The 7,000-nt window shown below is 49.5% G+C and overlaps 1 protein-coding gene across 1 annotated transcript in view; it reads right to left on the reverse strand.

The window, feature by feature from the left end:
* Positions 1-5,658, reverse strand: part of PLXNA4 (plexin A4) — a 453,460-nt gene extending 447,802 nt beyond the window's left edge. Inside the window, exon 1 of the mRNA XM_073809948.1 lies at positions 5,578-5,658. The gene's annotated coding sequence lies outside the window, so the exon portion shown is untranslated. The remainder of the gene's footprint in view (positions 1-5,577) is intronic.
* Between the last annotated feature and the right edge of the window lie 1,342 nt (positions 5,659-7,000).

Here is a 7,000-nt window from a genome sequence, read left to right on the forward strand (position 1 = left end):
AGCACTGTGCCCATCCTCCAAGAGAAACTGAAGGGATTCCCACACTTATTTAGCCCCAGACTTCCACGGATTCCTCACTCATCCCCGCAACACCACAGCCCCCCAAAATGGCACCATCAACTGTGCCCACCCCATGGGCAACCACCAAGGATGACCCTCGAAAGGAGCCCATGGTTTCTGGCTTCCTCCCTCATGGCTGTCCACTTTCCTTTTTCCCCACAGCCAGCAACTTCCTGTCCATTCCTGTCCTCCCATCAAGACACCTTAAGGGAATCTTATTAGGTGGAAATGACTGACAACAGCATACATTTCTATGCCTTCCTGTAGGGCTTCTATTTTCAGAGATCAGAGTTGTAAACCAGGGAGACTGAAACCAGCTGTGTGCTGACAGGGTATACAAGCCCCAAGGTGGACGGCACACTCGGGTCAGGCCGGGCCCACCTAGACAGGCCTTGCTGAAGCTTTGCTTTGGAGAGGTGGCTGCCTGGACGAGAAGGAGAGAGCCACGCCAGACTGAGGATGAAACCAGACGTTGGGTTGTTTGGCGGAAGGGTATTCCAGGAGACAGAGTGGAGCCTTGAGAGCCTCTGGTCCTCTGCTGAGTATCGCAGGGCACAGAAAGAAGCAAGGAGTGATCTTATTAGCTTGCGTTAATACATTGATCCGGCTCCTCTCTTCTCAGAAACCCCAGATGCCAGACTCTAGATAAGGCATGCGATATCAGGTTAGTTTCAGAAGTCCAGAGAAACATAACGAAATAACTCGATGCTGCTGCTTCTTGGACCTCCATCCGGAGTTGAGGAAGCCCAGGGCCAAATGTTTCTCCAGGCAGGACTGAGACTAGGGACAGACAAGCCAGGCGCCCAGGAGGCACTCACACTCAGGGCTCCTTCTTGTCAGGCTGTCCTCACCCTGGTCGTGGTCCCACTTCGAGGTATCTTCTGTAAAATTGCTACACGGCACCATCTCAGGCCTTTCCCAGAGGTGACAGCCCAGACAGCCCCATGAAAAACCCTAATGGGTTACTTATGGAATACAGTTCCATAAAAGTGGGAGGGAGGGGGGGATCCTTTCAAATGTCTGTTTGCCACTCAGCTTTCAGGGCATGCCATAAAAATGCTGGAAGAGGTGGAGAGGGAGTGAGAAAAACAGCTCTGCTTCCATTCTCAGCCATCTAGCATGTATTTTTAATACAACTTGATTTTTTCACTTGTAGCTTGTGTGTGTGTGTGTATGTGTGTGTGTGACTATTGCTGGTAAGACACAGGTCCATTTTCTGATGGATGGATGGGAAGTCAAAGATCTTTTTTTTTTAGCGGTAGCAGATAAAACGTATTTATTATTCTTTATCTCCTGCCTAGTGTGTGGCGTCATTTATTTTCATTCAGAGAAATGAATGCCATGTGGTGCCTGGCATAGCCAAATGACAGAGAAGAAGGGAGGCGAAGAGCTGGCCCGACAGTGGGCAGGTGAGGGGCGCCAGTGGGGCTGAATGGCCAACGGTCTTTTCCTTCCTTCCCCTTCCACTTAACAACCAGGTGAAAGGTGTGCTGAATGGGGCAGTTATAATGTCTCCGTAAGGAAGAACAGAGCAGTCAAATTAGCAACAGTGTGGGACCTGATTTTTTTTAATTAATGATGGCCCCTTGGATTTGCTCTCTCAAGGCTGGGGAGATGGGAGATGGCTTGGGATGAGTAGTGCTCTAGACCGGAAGTTAGAAGACCTGGGTCCTTGAGCTGGCTCTGACATCCGCCAACTCCATAATTTGAGGGTAGATCAGACTTTCTCAGTGACACTCTATCTTCTCACCTGCCCCATTTACCCCTTGGAGATAGTGACATTCAAGGGAGACACTATCGATTCATGCGCTTGGAAACTCTAAGGTAAGTGCGATACACACGTAAGGGATCAGCATTGCTTTTCAAAGACCACGTCTTTTTTAAATAGCACCACACAGTGAGGGCTGGAAGGTCCTCTGTCATCTTGACCATTCTCGGTGGTCAGACACACTAGGAAAGGCAGCCTCCATACTGGTTCAAAGCAGGTTTCTGCAGTAGGTACAAACCCTCCTAGCTCCCACACGTCCCCCAATCCCACCGGCTGTGGAGCGGCAAAGAGAGACACGAGCTTTTCTCCTGCTGACAGTGGGTCTGTAAGTCACCCACTCCCCCCCCCACCCCCCTCCCCGGGACGCTGAGTAGGTCGTTGGCTGGCTTACGGCCACAAGAGGGAGAAGCTAAATGGTGCATTGCTTCATAAAGTCCTGTGTTCTAAGGAGGTTACTTTTGTGGCAATTTGGTGGTAGTTTATTGAGGGGTTTGAGGAGTAGAGTTTTGGCTCATCTTTCAGGCTGAATAAAAGGCCAGATTTAATAGGAGAGAGGAGAAGAAATCCTTACGTTTTCCTTCACTTAGCCACCACTGTTTGATTAGTCTAGGAACAGAACTTCTATTTAAGTTGATTAAAAGCCAGATTTGCTCATTAAATAAATCACCAGAGCCTGGTGGTACTATAGAGAATTCCCCGCCCCCCCCCAATAGCTGGCCCCATGGCTGGGTTTCAGACGGAGCACCCGGTGCTGGATGAAAAAACGACAGGCAGTCCGCGGCTTAAAAACCTAAATTGTGGCGCCACCTGCAGGAGAGTAGAAATATCAACATTATCCCAACTCAGCAGAGACTGGGAGGAAAGAGCCTTCCTCCGTGACCCTGCGCTGGAAACAGAAGGCCAGGGTTCCAGACAGCGAGAAGGGCCCAACTCCCCACTGACCCCTGATTTCCAGGTGTGTCACCAGATGTCCACCACACACTCCAGCGGGCTGCAGCCTTCTGAAAGCTGCCATTTCGTGGTACGCGCAGCTGCTCTCAAGATTCTCAGTCTATTGAAACAAACTTATTCTTTCCTATTTCCTAAGGGGTTAAGTCAGCCTCTAACCCAAGCGTTCTATTTCCAAGACTCCAGGCCATAAAATAGTAAAAACAGGACGGAGAAACGACTGCCCTTGGAGGAGGGTGGAGGAGGAGCGTCCCTGTGTCACCCCACTTCCTGATTGTACTTGACCTTGGTGGCTGGGTATTGTTAGTAGACCCAAACCATCTCAGGCTTCTCCAGCCTGTGGGTGCTAGCGAGGACACAGTGATGGTCGCATCTGAATCTCATCTCTCAGCCTTCTCCTGCTCATGCAGACTTGGCCTCCACTGATAGCCCCCTCCCTGTCTCCTCCCATGTGTCAGAGACCCCCAAGGGTGGCTGTGCTGAGCGGCAAGTGTGATCGTGTTATTCTTCACAGGCCTCGTCATGGAAGTCCACTGCCACAAGCCACGTGATGGAAGGACACCTCTGCATCACCTCTGCCCACCTATACCGCTGGGCAAGGCCAGCCCCACCGCTCTGCTGTGGCTTCCCAGGCCACACCAGGGGTCTGGTGCCAAGGTGGGGGGGGATGCTCGCTCCCTTCCCCCACTCACACACCGTATGGATCTTGGTCATCTGGGCCCCGAAGCAGCTCCCACACCTCCCGGGGTCTAAGTCTTAATCCCCTTCCTCCCCAGACGCCTTCACCTACCACCTCTCTCCAGCATTCTTCCTTCTCTTCCAACTAATGAGCAAACTTGTCTTTTCAACTGCAGGGATCAGAAATGGGAGGATGCAAGGGGTGGGGTAGGCATGTGACCTAACTCAACTGGCCAGAAACAGCAGAGTCCCAGCTCTGGCCAACTCCATATCTGGCTACAACAAGAAAATGTAAACACTTCCGTGTGACCCTTTTTGGGGGTTCAGTCCCAGGAGGCGTGAGGTCCTACAGCACGCCTGAACTCCAAGAACCAGATGCCATTCATGGCCTCCACATGAAGGCTCCGTCTTGCCTCTGCCCCACTCACCTGCCAAGTAGCTTAAGTTAGTCACTTGGCCTCTGTGACTGGGGTACAAAGAGCACAAAGGCCTCAGTTGTTTTCCTTGTACTGAAGATGGATTTGTGCTAATGAGTTAAAAACCTTATCTGGTAGCACACATTTCCAAGATGATTGCCAGGTTGTCTGAGTATAATCTGCTAAGAGACTGTGATAACCAGGATCCAAAATAAACCTAGTGATCCTTGCCAACCGGTATTCATGCCGTCCTGCAGTCCCCGCCCACAGAATCAGAGCTGACTCGGCCGAGACAGGGTGTGACTTCCAAGGCCAGGTCATCCAAGACGTGTCAGCTCCCAGCTTGGTCTCTTAGATCACTCGCTCTGGGGTATTCGGCCATGTGGTGAGGACCCTCAAGCAGCCTTGAGGAGAGGAACTGAGGCTTCTCACCAAGAGCTGGCACAACTTGGCATCCCACGGGGGAGCCGCCTTGGAAGTGGGTCCTCCAGGCCCAGTCAAATCTTCAGATGATTCCAGCTTTGGGTGTTTTTAACTGAGGTCCCAGACATTGTGGAGCAGAGACAAGATGTTGCTGGAGGTGATTGGTTACACAGCCAGAGATAATTAAAAATATAGTGACTTACAGAGGGAATCGTTCCTCTGACCTTGGCCTCAGTAGCCGCTAACTCTTATTCTTTGAGCCCACTTGGCTTTAGAATAAGAAGGACAGAGGGGGGCATGCTGGATGCATGATACTGACTATACTGGGCAGGAATGGGCACCAGGATGTGCCCTGCCAGGAACTCCCTACAGAGCCCCTTAGCATATCTCAATACGTGAAGTGAAAATGAGAAAACCCAGCCGGGGGCTGGAAGGCACAACACACAGAATGTAGAGTCGTGCTCACCTGAAGCGGATGTGCGCAGTTCTGGCGTGTCAGCCTCAGGAACACCCCACACGGAGGCGCAGAGCAGGGCTGGAGCTTGTTCGTTTTAACAAGCTGCCTGGCACAGTGGTAGAGAATCCGTCTGCCAATGCAGGGGACAGGGGTTCGAGCCCTGCCCCAGGAAGACCCCACATGCTGCAGAGCAACCAAGCCTGTGTGCCACAACTACTGAGCCTGAGCTCTAGAGCCTGTGAGCCACAGCTGCTGAGCCTGTGCACCACAACTACTGAAGCCCGCGTGCCTAGAGCCCATGCTCCGCAACAAGAGAAGCCACCGCAATGAGAAGCCCGCGCACTGCAACAAAGAGTAGCCCCCGCTCGCCACAACTAGAGAAAGCCCGCGCGCGGCAACGAAGACCCAAGGCAGCCATAAATAAATAAATAAATAAATAAATAAGATTTTAAAAAAAGCCAGAAAGACCCCACTGTGTGCATCTGTCCCCAACCCTGCATTCAGTGACACTATGCTGATAGCTGGAAACCAGCCATGGTGGAAATATTTACACCAGGGGGATCAGCATACACTGCAAACCAGGGCTCTTATCTTTGTGGAGAGCCAGTTCTTAAACCTTTCCCAACACAGCACTGGGCAGGGCTAGCGACGGGCCAAGATAAAGCAGGTGAGTGCAGACCAGGCCTGCTGATCTGCTCAGATGACTGTTCATGGGTGCCCAGCAAACGCAGCACCCACATCAGCGCAATTCAGTGTCGCTCTGGGCAGAGAGGGTTCCCTTCCGCCCATGCCCCACCCCTAGATCGTGAGAAAATGTTACTACATACCTTTTCTAGTAGTTGTTTTTCCCAAGTCCTGTGTCTAAGGAGCCTTGTCTCATATTTTTTGACACTAGAATCAAGAAAGAAAGTGATGTCCTTTCCCTGCTAGGCAAACTGAGGCAAGGGATGTTGAAGTGACACATCTCAGGTTACACAGGAATCTGAAATGTAAACCTGTGCACCGGTCAGTTACTCTCTCCACTTCAAACTTAAGATGAATACCTTGGGTTTGGCAACAATTCTATTTTCATTCCCTCAAAGCACTGCTGTTAAAATTACGTTACACCCATGCAATAGAACACAGTATAGATCTCAAGCAAATGAAGTAAATCTATGTAATCGATGCTCTGAAAAAAAATGCAGAAAGGTATTCGTGTATATGTTTGCATATTTTTGAATGTAGAGAATAGTGCATACATATCTATATAGTTTTATATATACACAGAACATTTTGGAAGGATACAAAAAACACTTACCAGCAGAAACCTCAGAGTGGGAGCCAGGGTGACATATATTTTATTGTTTCATTGTATACCTTTTGTTCTTTTTGACATTTTACCCTGTGCAAGTATTACATTCTCCATTTTTTAAAAAAGCTAGTTAAAAAGGAACAAAAAAATACTGCCGCTAAAAGCATCTTCATCACACCACTCTCTCTCCTCGAATCCAGCCAACCACTCCTCCATCCCATCTGTATCATATCCAAGCTTGCTTTTTGTTCTACTTTCCAACTATCTGCTCCATCTTGCTCCAGGCCCCACGCTTCTCTGGGCTGCCATGAAGGTACAGAGCAGCCTGTCTGCCCAGCACGATGGGGTAAACATCCCAGAGAAGTTCTCATCTCTCACTTCCTAAAGACCAGCCAGCATTCTACTTGGCCTGAGGACTTCTGTTTGGCACTAGTTGATTAGAAGGAGATTACAGGAATGATGCAGAACATCCTCTCCATGCTAAAGCAAGTAACTTTAGAGCAAGTCAAAGGCAGTTTTCTTCTCCACCGTGGTCAGTAAACTCATGGACACTAATACCCAGAAATGGTACAGGCTGAACATACGATGGTGCCAGGAGGCGTTTAGATATTCACAGGTAAAAAGCTCCACACTGAGTTGTTAATCTCAGCAGGAACTGTGTAGGGACAGGTAAAGGACTAGAGACAGGCAAACCTCATTCTAGTTTGGAAGGGTGAAAATAATGTATTGATAAGTTCTGAAAACTGCAAACAAATGAGCTGGGTCCAGATATTGACCACTGGCTCAGTAAAGGGCAGACATATGATTATTTAGAAAATGATATGGTGAGCACTAAGAAAAGGCCTGGCATTGCCAAGAACAAACCCTACCAGGTTGGTCTTGTTTTCTAATTCAACGAAGTGGTGACGCTTTCACATCAAGGAAGTATAAGAGAGAATATCTGAATTGCATCAAGGACT

This window comes from Tursiops truncatus, chromosome 9, assembly GCF_011762595.2.
Source record: "Tursiops truncatus isolate mTurTru1 chromosome 9, mTurTru1.mat.Y, whole genome shotgun sequence".
Lineage (NCBI taxonomy): Eukaryota > Metazoa > Chordata > Mammalia > Artiodactyla > Delphinidae > Tursiops > Tursiops truncatus.